Source organism: Pinus tabuliformis, chromosome Q (assembly GCF_031772625.1).
Source record: "Pinus tabuliformis cultivar Carrire ecotype Pingquan chromosome Q, CPIR1, whole genome shotgun sequence".
Lineage (NCBI taxonomy): Eukaryota > Viridiplantae > Streptophyta > Pinopsida > Pinales > Pinaceae > Pinus > Pinus tabuliformis.
The window spans coordinates 700,659,159-700,678,380 of record NC_142296.1 but is presented as its reverse complement, the minus strand read 5'-3'; the positions used below and the strand labels follow the sequence as shown (position 1 = coordinate 700,678,380).

General features: G+C 35.5%; 1 pseudogene; it reads right to left on the bottom strand.

Annotated features, from left to right (window-relative positions):
* Positions 1 to 6,111: 6,111 nt before the first annotated feature.
* On the bottom strand, positions 6,112 to 19,222 carry LOC149221475 (uncharacterized; annotated as a pseudogene).

Sequence of the window (19,222 nt, the reverse complement as noted above, 5' to 3'; positions counted from 1 at the left end):
ATGGCAAATGAAACGGGCTAACAAAATCCAGTGCCCATCGTTTGAAAGGTTCTATTACCAATTGGGGTGTAGCAGCATTTCATCAGATTGACCACGACGACCCATCCTTTGGTAGCTATCACAAGCCTGGATATATTTCTTAGCATCTTTAAAAATAGTGGGCCAATAATAGCCCATCTGTAGTACCTTATGCCTAGTTTTTTGATCTACGAAATGTCCTCCGCAGGGCTCGTCATGGCAAGCCTTTAGGATGTCGTAGATTTCATCTTCACGAATGCATCTGCATATGCACATATCAGACTCTATATGAAAAAGGTATCCGCCAATCCAAGAAAATCGGGCATTGCATTCGACAATCTATTTCCTTTCCCTTGCTATCAAGTGTCTCGGCAGCTTTCCTACCGCCAGATAGTTTGTCACATCTGCATACCATGGCAGTTTAGCTGCTACGATAAACAGATGTTTGTCTAGAAACTAGTCATCTACTGCTAATGGATCATTTATCTTTGGAACCTGAGATAGAAAATTTTCTACTGGGTTTTCCTTCCCTGGCCGGTCTCTAATGGTGATATCAAACTCCTACAAAAGTAACAACCAACGAGTCACTCGACCCTTTGTAATGGGTTTGTTAGATAAGTATGTAATGGTGGAATGATCAATATACTGAAAAGCTTGATAGCGAGTTATATAATTTCTAAATTTGTTTATAGCATAAATTACATCTAAGAATTCCTTTTCTGTTACTATATAATTATGTTCACCAGCAGTAAGATTTTTGCTGATATAATAAATAACATAAGGCCTTTTGTCCTCCTCTTGGCTAAGGAAAATGCTTATTGCTACATCTGACGCGTTCGTAGAGATTTGAAAGGGCAGCTCCTAGTTGGGTCCACACAATACTGGTGCTATCGAAACTAATTTCTTCAAATCTATAAAAGTTGTGTCACATTTATCAGACCATTTAAAATCAACATTTACTGTTAAAGCATACAAAGATGTAGAGATTTGTGATTTTTTTTTTATAAACCTGCACTATTAACCTGCATATCCAAGGAAGCTATGTACCTCTTTCTGAGTATAGGATGTAGGTAGTAGGAGAATTACCTGTATCTTTGTTGGATCTAGATGTATCCCATCTGCAGAAATGTAGTGTCCTAGGATTACGCCTTTTATCATCATCATGTGACACTTGAAATTTCTTAAACATAGCCTAGTGGCGATGCATCGTTCCAAGACCTTCTATAATTCATGTAGCACTTGATCAAAGTGGTCCCCATACGAGGTAAAGTCATCCATGTAAACTTCAAGTCCTTCATTTATCAGATTAGCGAAAATACTGAGTATGGCCCTCTGAAACGTAGTTGAGGCATTGCATAAGCCAAAAGGTAACACTCTGTAAGTGAACGTAACCCATGGGCAGGAAAAAGTGGTTTTGTCTTGGTCTTCAGGGGTGATTTGGATTTGATTGTAGCCGCTGAAGCCATGCAGAAAGGAAAAAATTTGTTTTCTTGCCAATGTTTCAAGGAATTGATCAATAAATAGAAGAGGGAAGCGATCTTTCTATTTGGCCTTGTTCAATTCCTGATAATCCACACAGATGCGGCACTTCCCGTTTTTCTTGGGAACAACTACCAGCGGAGAGACTCACTTGCTATCCGAAATGGGATAAATGAAATTCACAACTAATAACTTCTGGAGCTCTTCTTTTACAACACCTTTGAGATGTGGATTCAATCTCCGTTGAGGTTGGCAGATAGGATGAGCATCCTTTTCGATGTAGATATGATGTGTACATAACGATGGGTCTATTCCCTTCATGTCTGGATAATCCCAAGGAAAAACCCCTTTATATTTTTGTAGAACATGTATGAGCTTTTGTTGTTGGTCACTGTCCAGACTATCATTAATGTTTAAAATCTTGCCTAGTTCAATTTCAATAGCCTTGTTGTTATGAACGACAGTTGTCTGGATATGTTGATCATTAGTATCTTTCGAAGGGTATTCCAAGGCTTCATTGTCAAGAATTTCTTTTAACATTTGACATTTTACATTATTCGTAGTGGCTAGGTGATTGATAAACATATTGATTACATCATCTTCAGTCTGATTCTTGAACTAAAGCGCCTCTGCTATTGTAAGTGGTGAACGAATCCTTTCTTCCAGATATGAGGGTGGTTGTTTATGTATTTTTACAATGGGCGCACTCGGTTTGGCAAGAGGATATAAAACAAGATTTTTTACAGCGTCCCCCTTAGCAATGGTCATGCTGCCCTCTCGGCAACCTATGTAAGCATTTGCTATTGCTAGCCAAGCTCAGCCCAAAATTAAAGGGTGCCCATCTAATCAAATTTTTGGGTTTATGAAGAGAAAATCTACTGGGTATTCTCATGAATCAACAGAAACCATAATATCTTGTAAAGTTCCCTCTGGTCTTACCACCAAATGATCAGCAAGTTCTAGCAGGGTGGTCATTGGTTCCAGGGCTATGATACCAAGTGTCTTACAGGTTTCTGTTGTTAAGATGTTAATGGTTGCACCCAAGTCAACTAATGTGTTTGGAAAGGAGTGGCCATATATTTGGACTATAACTATGGGATTCCCAGGATCTTCATATTTTATCGGTGTTTCCCCGCCCAAGAGAAAATCAGACAAGGTCCCCATGACATGAATAGTGGATGAAGCTTTTACTTTCCTCACAGGATTTTTCACGCATAGTTGTTTAATTGTTTTAGCATAAATAGGAATATCTTGGATGGCCTGGACCAGAGGAATTTTAATACAAATATTTTTCAGTTCCCCTACGAGATCAAAGTCTGGATAAACAACTGGTTTAGGTATTATTAATCTTTCAGGGAACGGGGGAGAGGTAACTATGAGTTTTTCAGGATCTTTATGCTCAACTATATCTCCTCCTTGTTTTATTTTTGTGTCAGCCACAGTCAATGGTGTATGTACATGTGGGGTTTATAACTTGATTTGTGGTTGGTCTCTATCTTCCTCAAGAGTGATAATGCATCCTGACCTCACTCTAAGTTCACAACATTCTTTTTTTTCAGTCTCATAATCTAAGTTTTCAACAATTTGTATCAGCTGAACCGGTCTATTATTGGGGTTTGGATTTGGTTGAGTTGGTAGTTGGGGACGCAAAAGGGGCTGTGGATTTTGCTGTAATGGATATGGGGTTGATAATGTAGGTTGAGGTTGAGGACATGTCTGCATAGGAGGATTAGTTATTCCTAGAGGTCACTCCCAATTTGGAGACCAGTTCAAATTTTGTGAAGTAGAGGTAGGCCACTGGGATGGGTATGGATTACTTTGCCAAAAAGGAGTAAAAGGAGAATTTGGCCAACCATTACCCAGAAAGAACTAAGTTGGCCAAGGTGACATATGAAATGGTTGGGACTACCAATTTGAGAAAGGTGATTGACCTTGCCACACTGCTCTGGAATTCTGCTATTGATTAAATGACGAATAAGGAAAGAACTAAGATGTGTCTTGTGACATACCTGTGGGTCGGCCTTGCCACTGTTGATGTTGATTCATTAGGTATACAGGTTTTGTCTCTTCTTCTACTTCTTTAAAAACTACTCTCAGCCCTGGAAGTGATGGACACTGCTCAGTGGCATGGTCCCTGGTGCAGATACCGTATGTTTGGACCATGTCCAATGGACACTCTCATTGGTTGTGCTTCTTCCGGCAGCGTGGGAAAAAAATGGCCAAGTTCTATTCTGCTAAGGCTTGCTTCTGTTTGGCCTGCAGGACGTCCAACTGCGTTGTAAGGGTGCCCAGGATGTCTGTCTTGAAGTTCTCCAGGACGTTACCGATTTCCATTCTTGTTACACCTCCACTATGCAGTTTTCTTCCTCTAGTGGTAAGATCTCAGCTTCCTAACCTGGTGCGTGTACTAACTCGCAAACACCTTATACACAAGTGAACGATTTCATCATAATCCTCTTGAGAAATGTCTCCCCTCCCCATCAAATTTATAGTTTCTATCCACTCCTCTTTCATTCCTTTAATTAAGAAGGCTTCCAGGACTTCTTTTGATAATGTAGAGTAAGGGGATCTCTGAAAATTGTAGTGAAACCATTTGACATATTCTTCTAAAGTTTCATTATCCTTTGCAGACATCTTAAAGATTTCATCTTTTAATTCCCTAGTCCTATAACAGTCCTGATATTTTGTGAGAAAAGAAGTTTTCATTTCATCCCAAGAGTTAATAGTGCGTCCACATAAACCCATGAACCACCTCAAAGCTGCTCCTTTTAGGGCAGAAGGGAACAACTTCAGTTTTTGAGGGTCAATGGTATAATCGCATCCTCTTGATAGGACATCAAACTCGAATAAGAAGGCATCCAAATCCTCTGTTTTCATCCCATGAAAGGTTGGAAGGTTTTTCAAGGGAATAGCTTTCATCGAGGCATTGGCTACTGGATCGACTATGGGGTATTCCAATGTCGAGGTCTATCCTTGAGGTTGATTTGCCATTTAGTCAAAAATGTGCCAATATCCTTCTGGGACTTCAGGGGGTGCTATTTGAGTATGCGGAGTATTCTTAATCCGATATGGTTTTGCAACACTGCCCAGATCTAGGATCACATGAGATCCTAATTCAAACAAATGTGGCTCTGCCTTAGCAGTTCCACTAGTTTCTCCCTCTCCTTCTCTTAAATTGCATGATTTTCCCTCCTGTAAAGGATCAGAATGTAAATTTTCTGTAACTTGAAGGCTCTATTATGATCCTCCAATTTGGCTATGAATCTCAACGTAGGTTGTAGATGGTGAGCCTGTTGCCTGAGGGATTATAGTAGGGTTTTTTTCCAAATATAGTGTGGGGTCCTACTGATGCTTAAGACTCTTCTTTACTTATGATTTTGTCTGTAAAAGTTGATATGCCAAGGCTCACTGATCCCTTGGGTTTTGTGGATTTAGGTAGGGGGTTATGATCTTTTTCTATCTTTTTATTCCTAGCCATTCATTAAAAAAAAAAAAAAAAACCTACTCCTATTTAACCTCTATGCATTTGCTGAAAAGCGGGCTGATGAGCAAGCACTTTACTTGTTGGTGGCGCAGGTTCTTACCACCCGTTTTTAAAACCCAATTCTTATACAACAAAATAAAAAGAAATCACTTTGAAACATTCTCCCTGGCAATGGCGCCAAAATGTTGGTGCACTAAGATGATTGTTACAAGCAATCTTAATACCTACATTAATCATCAACCCAGGGTAAGTTTGTTTATTTCAAGAGAGTTCAACACTGTCTATGCAAGTGAATTCAAAGGCTAATTCATAATGAAATGATTTAGAATCATTGCAATGATTAATATCTCATTCTCGAAGTTCAATCCAAAACAATTCTAAAATAAATATTTAAAGCATTTCCAAATCTACTTTTATCTGTTATGGAAAGAACTGAATCGGAATGCAAGTAAAAGGAATCACTCTTAGCAAATCAAACTCGTATTGACAATAATTCATTTAGCATGAAGGAAAGCTACAGCAATTGAACATAAAGTAACTATGCAAACATCACTTCGAAAGAAATCAACTATAAGCTTGAGATCTCTAGTAATACTACTTCAAAATGAACAACAATCGAATAATGAAATCAATATGATCAATTCGATAAAGATAAACGCGCAAATATAAAACACGGAAAACTCTAGAATCTAGTTTGAACAACAAAATCAAATCATGATCATCAATACTCATAATAATCAGAATAATTCTAATTTCACAAACTAACAGTAATAAATGATTATAGGAATAATCCTAAATAAATATGACACAATTAAAGCAATAAAACTCCTATCAACTGGGCCCAAAGTCTTCAGGAGTCACTACCAAAAGACACTCAGAATGTGATTATAGGTAAAACATAGTCTTCTTCATTAAACTTGATAATAGAGTTACAGCGTCACAGTAATGAAAGTACTCTTTGTCCAAAATGAATAGTTACAATCTTAAAACTTATAACTAGTTGTTCATTTCGCCTGATGGCTTTATATAACCTTGGAAAGATAAATGGATAAAAGCGAATACATGGGATCAGGTGATCTTGAGGATTTCGCAACCGACAATCTAATTTCATTGCACAATAGAATTAACCCTCATGATCTTCCGTTGCCATTTTTATCTTTTTCCTTTCTTGGTCGTTGTTGTTCCTGTCATTTGAACAACAATCGTTCAATTCATGTTCTTGCATATAAAGATAGTGAAAGTTAGTTTTTCACGTCTAGATTTACCCAATTCATTAATGATCAGTTTATCCAGCTTCTACCATTGTTTCCTCAATATTTATTCCTAAAACGAAGATAAACACATCAAGACAGATTATTAATTTAAGCTATTATGAGGATAAAACATACCTTTTCCACAGCCCAACACCACTCGTGGGCAAGAGCAAAATTGCACCCATGAACAAGATGATGCATCATCTACAAACAAATTGCACACCTAATTCTTGAAATCCTAATACCATACCTCAACGTGCCTAATAGATGATGGAACCAAACCTTCAATCAAGGTATCATTTTCAATATTCCTCACCCTTGGGCTCGCACTAGTGTTGCATTGCAACTGCGGGTTGCACTGAGACTGAAAACACATCCTGAGACTCGAACTTGAGACAACCGATGAAAGAGAAGACTGAAGTCGGAGATGAAATCCAGGAGTTGCGAGATCCTGCCATGTGGTAAAAAATGATTTCATAGAGTAAGATGAAAATTAAATGCTCTGATTGACAAAATCTGCCCAGCCAAAGCCCATAGAGAAACACGTTCGATGTAGTTCTATTTTTATAATGTGGTATGTATATTTTAATTGTTTTGAAATCAAATTATCTTTAATTTATTACTTTTATGTAATTTTTTATATAATTTTCAAATAAATATACATTAAATTATATACTTAAAAATTAGTTAAAAATATTCTAACTTTTCAAAATGTTGTATTTTAATCTTATAATTAATTAGAAAAATAATATAATTAGCATATTTTAATTTATATTTAATTAAAAATGATTAATAAAAGGGGAAAATATAATATAAAATAACGAAATTGATATGATTAAATTTCATGTGGTTTTAATATCTCTTTTCAAAAATTAAAAATATAATTATCCCCTATCCACTCATGGAATAATTTTGCAAACTTCCTAAATGCAACGATAGACAAGTTGCAGAGATCAAAGGGACAAAAGAGGAATTAATGTCCAATAAATATTGCCAAGAAAAGTTGTCACATTCTTCAGAGTCGGCTACCTCCACAAAACTAAGAACCCAACAATTTGTTGTATTTATATAAGATAACGTGAATGGTAAGTGAAATAGAAACCTTGGTATAGGCATGAGACAGTAGTAGCCCACAAGCTGACAAACTTAGGGCGCACTGCGAGAGTCAATTTTGCAAGTGTTAGATAATATTGTCTTAAATCGATATAGTTTTTTCTTAATTGCTAATTTTCTAAAATATAAAGTTTTGTCTTAAAATATTTTCGTTTCAAACTATTTTTGTGTTAAATAAAAAAATTGTCTTCAAATATTTTTGTCCCAAATTGTTTTTGTATTAAATATGAAGTTTTGTCTTAAATATAAAGTTTTGTCTCAAATTGCTTGTCTTAACTATAAAGTTTTGTCTTAAAATATTTTTGTCTTAAATTTTGTATTTAAGACAATTCGATTGATATTAAATTTTAATGTAAAATAACTAAAATAAAGAGCGACTTTTTAAGACAAAAGATTTATTTTGTCTTAAAAAAATGTCTTAAAAGTGCCCTTTGTGTAATAGTGTGAGTCAATCTCTATTTTAAGTCTAGTAGACATAGTTGGGTCATTTTGATTTATGTTAAGTCATATGGCCGCAATTAAGGGGGAGTGTTGGAAATTGTAATTACCCATGTATGCAAGAATTAGCTAAATTTGGAGAGTTAGTTAACTCATTCAAGTTGAGTAACTTCCAGTTAAATCATGTTTTGGGTAAAGTGGAATTTAGAGTGTGTTTGTAGATTAAGTTAGCTTAGGAAAGTCACTAGACGACAAATTTTAAATACCCTTCACCAGGTTCATTGTAATGAAGTCAAATAAACTTTTTTTATCGATAGAAGATCCACGACTCCTGTTATTGTGTGTGTGAAATTTTGTGCCTTTACTCCTTTGTCTTTTCAATAGAAAGTCAAATAAAGAAACATACTGGTAGTTGGGTCGTCAGCCATGGGTACAACAATTTATAGACAAACCTACAGTATAATGGTTTGGAAATGAAGGAAACATTAAACTGCAATTGATAAATCCTATCTTGAAACAAAAAGAATGACTTCAAATTTTGAGATAATTAATCATTGAATGGGCATAAGTTGATCATTTGGGGTAAAGCATGGTTAGGATTTTTTATTTTGGAAATACTCCAGAAATGGATGGACATGACTAAAGTGAAAAAAAAAAAAATGACCTCACTAGTATGAGTAGGATTTGGGAATATTTTCTGAGTAGGTTGAACATTAGGGAAAATCATGGATTGAATTTTCTTGCAATGCTTTAATCCGGGTGTGTATTATGTTAAGTAACCAATTTCTAATAGCAAGTGAAACTTGGGATAGAGATTTCCCATGAGCTTCTCAGTAGGGTTTATGATTTTTGGATAGAGATTTTTATGTGGGTTTTTTGGGATTTCGGATTTGGGATTTCTGGTTTCAGTGATAAGTTATTGATATATTTAATTAATTAACTTAACATTGCATATATTTTTGATATAATGGAAATCTAATTTATCCTTAAATTTAATAGTACACCTTACCTAAATTACTTTAACAAATTACCAATTCACCAAAAGTTACCAACAAAAATTTATAAAAAACTAAATCCCATATTCATTGTTGGACATTTAATGCATTCCATACCACGTGGTGATTATGGTATTGTAAGCATTTTTCAAAAGAAATAATAATAACCTCTTAAAATTATGTTGGAAATATTAATCCCAACCACTGCATTAAACACTTTGACAACATCCATACTTGTCAAAAGTATTTTTGCAGGTTGTGATTTTGTTTGCAAACAAAAGGACTAAAGTCTGAGCAGAAGTACATCGGTGACCATTCTGCAAAACAGCGGAGAGTTTAAGGTACTTAATAAATTTTGGTAAATAGGTATGGGCAAACATTTATTCCGTGGCTGTTACACACACTTCACAACACCTACAAGTTCATAAAACCATTTATTATGTAAAATTGCCCATGCTGTTTATTAATTATTTTCTTTGTCATGTATTAATGTCAAATTTGTATGTTGAGATAAATATCAATGTAAAAGTAATTTGCATGGTTGAGAAAGTAGAGAGAAGTCGAGTGTGTAAGTCTAAGACCATTATGCAACCAAGCAGAGAGTTTAAGGTACTTAATGAATTTTGGTAAATAGTCATCGGAAAACATTTACTCTGCGACTGTTACCCACACTCCACAACACCTGCAAGTTCATAAAACCATTTATTATGTAAAATCGCCCATGTTGTCTATTAATTATTTTCTATGTCATGTATTAATGTCAAATTTGTATGCTGAGAGAAATATGAATGTAAAATTCATTTGCATGGTTGAGCAAGTAGAGAGGAGTCGAGTGTCTAAGTTTAAGAGGTAGTGAGGATAAAATCATGGAGGAAATATTGGTGCGCGCATGAAAACCAGTTTTACAGAGTTTTACAAACAGTTACTCTGTAACCCCAGTGAAGCATAAATCGCAGTAAGTTTTTGTTTTTTGCTTAGAGTTGTAGCCTTCATTTATCACGTGAATGTATTTTCCTATGTTTTGAAATATAATCTAAAGCATAGTTTTTTGTGATATGGTTTTAAACCTTCATGAGTAGATTTACCGCAACCTTTTTGGTTTTACTCTGTTTTGTTGTGTGTTAAATTTTTATTTCAATTAAGCCTTTGTGTAGTTGCGATATCCTTGCCGCAACTAAAGTTGACTTTGCCACAACCGATTTCTTAGATAGACTCCTCTCCTCTACCCCTATGAAATTTTCTAACATGGTATCAGAGCATGTTAAACTTTGTTAGTGTAAAAAAAATTGTTTTTGCTAGAAATTAAAAATTGTTTTTAGGGCATATTGTTTTGAGCATATTTACCAGCAGGTAGAAAGTTTCTTTTTATGCTCAGAAATGGAAACATCAAGCACAAGCTTGAATAATCCTCAGATACCCCACTTTAATGGAAAAAATTATGATTATTGGGCTATTACAATGAAGGCCCTGTTTTCTTCTCAAGACATTTGGGATTTGGTGGAGAATGGTTTTCAAGAACCAGCAAATGCAATAGCATACAATGCCTTGTCTCAAGAAGAAAGGGATTTGTTGAGGGACAACAGGAAGAAGGATGCAAAAGCCTCTTCTACATTTTTTAAGAAGTGGATGAAAGTCTTTTCCCAAGGGTTGCAGTAGAAATGAAGTCAAAGAAAGCATGGGACACCCTCCAGACAACCTACCAAGGAATGGAAAAAGTCAAGACAACAAAAATGCAAATGTTGAGAAGAGATTCTGAAACACTTTGTATGAAAGAGTCTGAGAATGTAGACTCATTTTTCACACATGTAATAAGGTTAGTTACTCAAATCATGTCTCGTGGTGAGACACTTGAGGAAAGGGGAATAGTTGAGAAAGTTTTGAGAAGTTTGCCAACAAGGTTTGATGGCATTGTTGTGGCCATAGAAGAGACAAAGGATCTCTCATAGTTCTTAGTGGTTGAGCTTCATGTATCAATGGTTTCTCATGAACATAGACTGAATAGAGAAGCAAGCTCCTCTTTGGAGCACGCCTTCAAGACACAAGTTTCATTTGGTCAAGGTCAAGGCAGAGGAAGATCATATGCTAGAGGAAGATGAAGAAGCCCACACAGAGGTGGAAGAAGCAGCCCTTCAAGCACAAGTGGAAGGGACAACATTAAAAATCCAAGTCAAGGCCTAAGCAAAAATCAAGCACGATGTTAGAGGTATGATAAATCTCATGTTCAATGTCATTACTGTAAGAAGCATGGTCATTATGTAAATCAATGTAGAAATAAGCAATATGACATTAGTAAAAAACCAAGTGTAAATTTCACAAAAGAAAATTAGAACCATGATAGCATGTTTTTAGCTTGTAATGTAGCACAAGAAAAACAAAGTGATATATGGCATCTAGATTCAGGGTGTAGCAACCACGTGTTAGGGAACATAGAAATGTTTTCCAATCTAGATGAAAGTGTGAAATCTGAAGTGACATTAGGGACTGATAGCAAAGTTTCTGTCATTGGTAAAGGAAGAGTTTATATCTTAACAAAGAAGGGGAAGAAGAGGTACATCTTAGATGTTTACTTTGTCACTAGTCTGAAGCACAACCTCATAAGCATTGGACAGCTCATGCAAAATGGCTACAATGTCTTCTTCAAAAATGATGTGTGCACAATTTTGGAAAAGCCTCCAAGCAGACAACTGATTGCAAAGTTTCAGATGACAAACAATAGAATGTTTCCCCTAAATATAAGATTAGATTTGAAGGAAGAAGGTGCACAAGCAAAAATGTCAATGAATTCAGAAGAGAATGAAATAAATGTCGCAATTGTCACACAAGTAAACTATCAAGAAAAGGTCAAAGATGAAAATCGGTTATGGCATTTTAGATTTGGACATCTCAACTTTGGAGGTTTGACTTTGCTGCATAGGAAAAGCATGGTGAAGGGATTTCCACTCATAGAAAAACCGCACAGCCTATGTGAAGGATGTATCTCAGGCAAGCCACATAAAGAGATATTTCCAGCAGGAAATTCAATAAGGGCGAAGGCACCTTTGGAGATTGTCCATTCAGATTTATGTGGACCAATGCAAACACCATCAATTGGTGGCAGCCATTATTTATTTACTTTCATAGATGACTACACAAGGAAGACATGGGTCTATCACCTAAAATAGAAAAGTGAAGTGTTTGAGTGATCTAGGTGGATATTGGTGGCGACCCGCCAATTCCACTTCGACCCCCACCATTACTTCTTTCAGTTTTTCAATTTCCTTAATTGTAGCACAGTGTACTATTTTTAGCCGTTTTTTGGGTCCTAAACTTCCGGAGCCGTTTTGAAGCCCTAAATGACGTTTTTTTGGAAATCTACCGTGAGCGATATTTTTGTCTAAAATCGTCTTTTTCGTCATAGTCCTTGAAGGGATCTTTCCAACAGGCTATCATGCACGTCAAATGGAGATAATATGACCAAGTCATGACCCCGAGAAGTTGGTTGTCCAACTCACCCCAACGGGACCCATAAACTCTTGGTGTTACATCTCCTCGGGTTATGGTTTTGGTTGTTTAGGGTTTCCTCTTATTGTTCAATAATAAAAAGGCCCTTGAGCCTCATTGTAAGACAGTTCAGAGGCATGTAGCTGCCACATCTCTTCTCAGAGGTAAACTACCATCGCCCTAGTTGGTTTGTTTCCATTTCTGTTTGTAAGCATATTTCAGTATTTTACATTAATGAAATGAAGTATTATTTCTGTTGCATCTCTGTGTTTATGGTTATCTCTATAATATTTTGTGTTCTTGTTTAAATCTGGATCATTAAGCGCTTTTGCTAATACAAGGCTCTTGTTGAGAAACAAAGTGGACACTACATCAAAGTCTTAAGGAATGACAGAGGTGGTGAATACATCTCAAATGACTTCCTTCAACTTTGCAAGGAGCATGGAATTCACAAGAAATTTACAACAAGGTATACACCTCAACAAAATGGTGTGGTTGAAAGGAAGACTAGGACCTTTTGAATTATTGACCGGAGAATCCACAGTAAGAATATTTTTACACCAATGTTTCGAATCCCAAATGGGATCCATCATCAGGGTATGAGAATGATGATAAAAGAAGAGCAGAATGGAAAGGATAAATACTCATGAGGGTAACATTTTTAAGGAGCAGCACAGGTAGGCTGAATCTAAAATTATTATAATTTTATTTTTATTTTTTTTCAATTTTTAATAAAATTATTTTTATTTATTTAATAGAAATTTTATTAAAATTTTTAATTTTAATAACAAGGTTCATAACCTATAGAATAAGAAGGAAAAAGAACTAATACTAAAATTTTTTATAAAAGATTGACTGAACCAAAATATATTAATTTCTATATAAATTAATTTAATATATTAATTCATATTAATAATTATAAATAATAAATATTTATAATTGATCGATATAATAATTAATATATTAATTAATAATTATATAGAAATTATTATATTAAAGTCTTAAAAAGGAAATAATTAGGTTAAAGGAGCAGCTATAATAAAGGAAGGGATCATAAATTAATTCTTGAAGAAATACTAAGGAAATATATCAATTTCTATATATAAATTAAATTAATATATGAACCAAATTATATTAATAATTATAAATAATTAATATTTATAATTAATTAATATAATAATTAATATATTAATTAATCGTTATGTAGAAATTAATGTATTAAAATGAGTATGTTGAATGCAAAGCGTTTGCCAAATTATTATTGGGTTGAAGTTGTCACTTTCACAGTGTATATCATGAATAGATGTCCAACCAAAAGCATCTAGAATGTGGTTCCTAAAGAGACATGGAGTGGAAGAAATCATAGTGTCACTCACATGAGATTTTTTGGATGTGTGGCATGTGCACATATCCCAAATGCGTTGAGGAAGAAGTTGGACAGCAAGGGGGAGAAATGCATATTTGTTCGATATCGGGATGAATCCAAGGCATACAAGCTCTACAAGCCATCAACCAAGAAGATCATAATCAACAAAGATGTGCAGCTCATAGAAGAGGAAGCATGGGATGGAACAGTCAATGTGAAAGCATGTATACTACATGAGGACAAAGAGGAATTGACAACAACAAGCAATTCCTCGGCAGTGACTCCCTCTTCTCCTATTCAAGCACAACAACGTAAGCAACAAGTAACACTGTTAACAAATAATATGATAGTGTCGCGCAGTGAAGAAAGTGCTTCTCCAAGCACACTGTAAAGCGCAATACCAAGTCACATGTCAAGCCCATCTTCAACAAGCACAAGAAGACGAAAATTCATAAATTTAAATGAAATTTATGAGCAAGATGAAGTTGATAGTAATGCTAGTCTGAATTCCTTATTTGCATTATTTTGTCATGTAGATGACCCAATCCATTTTTTGGATGCATTCAAAGAAGAAAAATGGGTTGTAGAAATGGAGGAATAAATAGGAGCAATAGAAAAGAATGACACATGAGATTTAGTGAACCCTCCGCAAGGAAAATAAGTCATTGGAGAGAAGTGGGTCTATAGGACCAAGAGCAATGTCAATAATAAGATTGAAAGGCATAAATCAAGGCTACTTTTCAAAGGATACAAGCAAAAACATAGAAGAGATTATGCGAATACATTTGCGCCAGTTGTGAGGATGGAGACAATGTGTACAGTTGTGGCGACTGTTGCGCACCATAAATGGAAAGTGTATCAAATGGATGTAAAATCAACGTTTTTTAATGGAGTGCTGAAAGAGGAAGTGTATGTTGTGCAACCACCTAGTTATGAGGTTGAAGGCAAAGAAGACAAAGTGCATCGATTGAGGAAAGCTCTTTATGGGCTTAAGCAAGCACCATGTGCATGGTATAACAGGATAGATGCTTACTTGTTGGACAGTGGTTTCGACAAATTTGACGGTGAGCCTACTCTCTACATCAAAGAGAGTGACGGTAAGATACTTATCATTGTCTTATATGTAAATGATTTTATTTTTAAAGGCAATGATGATTTTCTCATCGCTGATTTCAAAGAAGTCATGAAAAGTGAACTTGTAATGACTGACTTGGGGTTGTTAAGATTTTTTGGGCATAGAAGTGAAGCAAACATAAAATGGAATTTTTATTTCTCAAGCAAAGTATGTGGCAGACATTTTGGAGAGGTTTAATCTACAGAACATCAAGCCTGCACCATCTCCAACTGTCATGGGGTTGAAGTTGAGCAAAGAATATTGCATCAACGATGTCAATCCGACATTATACAAAAGCATGATAGGCAGCTTGATGTATTTGACCACCACTAGGCTGAATATAACGTATGCAGCGAGTGTGGTGTCGAGGTTCATGGAGACACCCAAGGAAACACATAGGGAAGCAACAAAAAGTATCCTAAGGTATGTGAATGGGAAAAAATAGTATGGTATTTTGTACGTCACAACAGATGATTTCAAGCTGGTTGGTTACACTAACAGTGATTGGGCAGAAGTGTCGATGACAGAAAAAGCATGTCAGGATATGTTTTTCATTTAGGTTCTGAAGCCATTTCATGGACCTCCAAGAAGCAGCCAATAGTGTCATTGTGGACAGCAGAAGTTGAATACTTCGCCACAACAACAGCAGCGTGTTAGGCAGTTTCGATGAGAAGGATGTTGAGGGATATTCACCACAACCAAGAGGAAATGGCAACTATTTTCTGTGACAACACTTCTGCAATTGAATTGTCAAAGAATTATGTCTTTCACAAGAGGACCAATCATATTGATGCTAAATATCATTTTATCAGAGAGTTGATTAACAATGATGAAATTGTGTTGCAACATTGTAGGTCACAGGAACAATTTGTTGATATCTTCACAAATTCATTGGCACGTGAAAGTTTTGTTTATGTCAGAGATTGTTTGGTAATTGTCAATGGCGGCAGTTGTGATTAGGGGGGAGTGTTCGAAATGTTAATCCCAACCATCGCGTTAAACACTCTGACAGCAACCATACTTGTCAAAAGTATTTTTGTAGGTTGCAATTTTGTTTGCAGGTGGAAGGTCTAAAGTCTGAGCAGAAGTACATGGTTGACCATTCCGCAACACAACAAAGAGTTTAAGGTACTTATTGGTAAATAGGTATGGGCAAACATTTACTCTACCACTGTTACCCACACTCCATAGCAACTGCAAGTTCAAAAAAGCATTTATTATGTAAAATCGCTCATGTTGTCTATTAATTATTTGCTATGTCATGTATTAATGTCAAATTTGTATGTTTTCATAAATATGAATGTAAAAGTCATTTGCATGATTGAGCAAGTAGAGAGGAGTGAGTGTGTATGTCTGAGAGGTAGCGACGAGAAAATCGTGGAGGAAATATTGGTGGCCACATGAGAACATGAAAACCAGTGTTAGGGAGTTTTACAAATAGTTACTCTGCAACCCTAATGAAGCTTAAATCGCAGTATGTTTTTGTGTTTTTACTATGTTTTCAAATATAATCTAAAGCATGGTTTGTTGTGATATGGTTTTAAACCTTCATGAGTAGATTTTCCACAACCTTTTTGGTTTTACTCTGTTTTGATGTGCGTTAAATTTCTGTTTCAATTAAATTGTGATATCCTTGCCACAACTAAATTTGACTTTTCCGCAATCGATTTCTAAGCCAGACTCCTCTCCTCTTGCCCTGTAAAATTTTCTAACACATTATTCAACGTGAAATTGGTAACCATCAACCTGAAATTGGTAGTCATCATCTCCATGAGCATCACCCCTGAGTTGCGGATCCCCAGAATATTCAAGGATCAGTGAGACATGGGTCAAATCAATTAATTGATTTCGCTCATGTCTGTGGCATCCCAAAATCCACAATCAACACGAGGTTAAAAAAACTACTTCCCTAGTGTAACTATAAGAAACGTTTACCGCATTGTATAATTGACTTAAGAGGGCTATACTGCGAGAGGGATTATTTATAGCCTTGCAAGTCTGTGGTTACATGGGACAACAAAGTAATATAAATAAATTATAATCACTTAGCCGCTATTTATGAATTATGCTAATACAAATTAACAAAGATGTTGTTTAAGTTTTAGTTGGAATTGGCAAAAAAAATTGATGAAATAATGTTTGTTTAAAATTTATTTTTTAATACATAAATGGATTTAGTGATTTCAATAATTCTCAAACACTCAAATTGTACACTATTCAAATTCCTGCAAACTTCTTTAAAAAACAAAACGAATACAGTATTTATGTAAAAGGGGTGTTGCATTCACTTGCTCCATGAGATACGCTAGCAAATGCTGAACAAAGTTGGTCGGAAATGGATAATTTGTCATGGATTTAGTGTAGTAAGCATCATAGAACCACCCGTCCACATTCTTAACAGTATCATTATCGCAATTTGATCTTTAACAAGGAAGGTCTCTTATGTTAAAACATACATCAGACTACATGTAATTTCATGGTCCTACCAGTCACATGTATTGTGATACATGGAACTATGGCATGAATTTAATAAAGAGTCAATGTTGTTACCTGCAAATCTGAGCACATTTCTCAGAGATTTTAGGCCGTCCGGAGTATGTCAAGTTATCTATAACATTCCAGGAACCTTTGATCACTTTAAAGAAATTTTCACTTTCACTCTCCCATGCAAAATTAAGAATGTGTAACAAGAAACCTAAAATGGATTAAAAAATCCTCTCAAAAGTGTGACTTTTTCATAATAAGGAAATTTATACCTTGAAGTCTTGAAAACATACTATTGTTGAAACTCTATGGTGGCGTGATATTATCGAAATGCAAACTCAATGCTGAGGACGAGGCTGCACTGATTGTAATGTGTGGGTATTTTAATCGAAACCAAGAAACTAACGCTACAAATTGCATTTGTCATTAAATTTCCTTTTGTAAGTGTGATTACATCATTAGTACTTGAAGGTATAAAGATTAGGATCACAGCCCAACAAAATATTTCAACTTACTCCCGCCGTAAGATCCTCTGAATACAACTACATGTGAATCCTCTACTGACAAACTTTTCTCGAGATTTGTAATCAATGTCGAAAAATCGGCGAAAGCTTGTGGGGAACATAGAAACCTGCGGGTACTCGAATTGTTGTAGTCAGTTGTTTGGCTTCCAAATGGCATTGAATGACCATAAATGCGATGCTCGAAAGAAAAATTAGAAAACCATATGAGCAAAATTACAACTAATCAAAATTTCCCAATTCCCATGCTTATATTTTCAAATCAAGAAGCCTCCAAAAGTTTAGGTCATAATAGATCTATCCCATAATATACCTCAATAAAACAAGCAGGGCCTTAAACTGTGGCACAATGTCGAACATGAAGCTTGTCATTTCTGTAAACCATTCAATGAATCCTTCGTTTCTAATATATACAAATATCAGAGATTTGGTGGAAGCTCCACCCCATTGGTAGGAATTGATGAGATACCTCTGTTGAAATGTCTGATAACTCTTGGGACAAAGGTGTAATGGTCGAGAATTTGTGTGAAGTTCCTCACATGGTATTTCACAACTGGGGAAGAGGTCGGTACCATGGCAACACTGGTGTTCCATTTTCATGTTGGAGAAAAATGGAAAAGGGAACATTTCGGTGTCGCAGAATCGGAGTTCCTCACAAGCGAAACCGATATCAAAACAACAATGAAGACTATTCGATATCAAATCATTTCACTCACAAATTCTGAGGATGGTTGCTACTAAATGGACAACCACAACATAGTTAGAATAGTTACCGGTGGAAGCCTTCGCAGGTGAATGGACACACACTAAAGGTGTAGATATCAAACTGCAACAACAATTACCGCCATGTTACCTCAATTAGCTACACTACCACTTACCATTGGCAGGCGCGATTGGGTGACGCTTGAAATTTCTTAATTCAAATATTTTTTAAAGTTGTAACGCCGAAGTCGCAGTTGTAGATCCAATTATAAGACTAATAAAAACAAAAAGAGAATCAACAAATCGTTCCTCCTCCTGAGGTTGAAATTATATCTTAAAAAAAAAAAGTAACCTCCTTTCACAATGATATCACTCCCACATGTGTAGTTACCTAAAATTAGAGAACCAGTTTAGTGAGTGTTGAGTGTTGAGCATTGAGTCAAGTTCAGTGATGGATGAAGAGTTAAATGCAGTCCATATTTAGAGTGTGAGTTAACTAAGTTAAGTGTGTGTGCATATCAAAATATTTTAGACAAGTGGCTAGTCGAAAAGGTTAAATACCCTTCATCAGATTCATTGTAAGAATCAAGTTTTTGTGTGATCAATAAAAGTGACCGTGTGTTTTGTGTGAATTTATGTTTTGTCCCCTCCACCCTTCCAACAAATTTGTATGAGAGCAAAGTATTTCAAAGTGTTTTTTTTTTTCCTTGTGGTTAATGCTATAACGCACCTTGTAGGGTATATACAGTGTGTTAAAATTCACAAGCTTACGCAT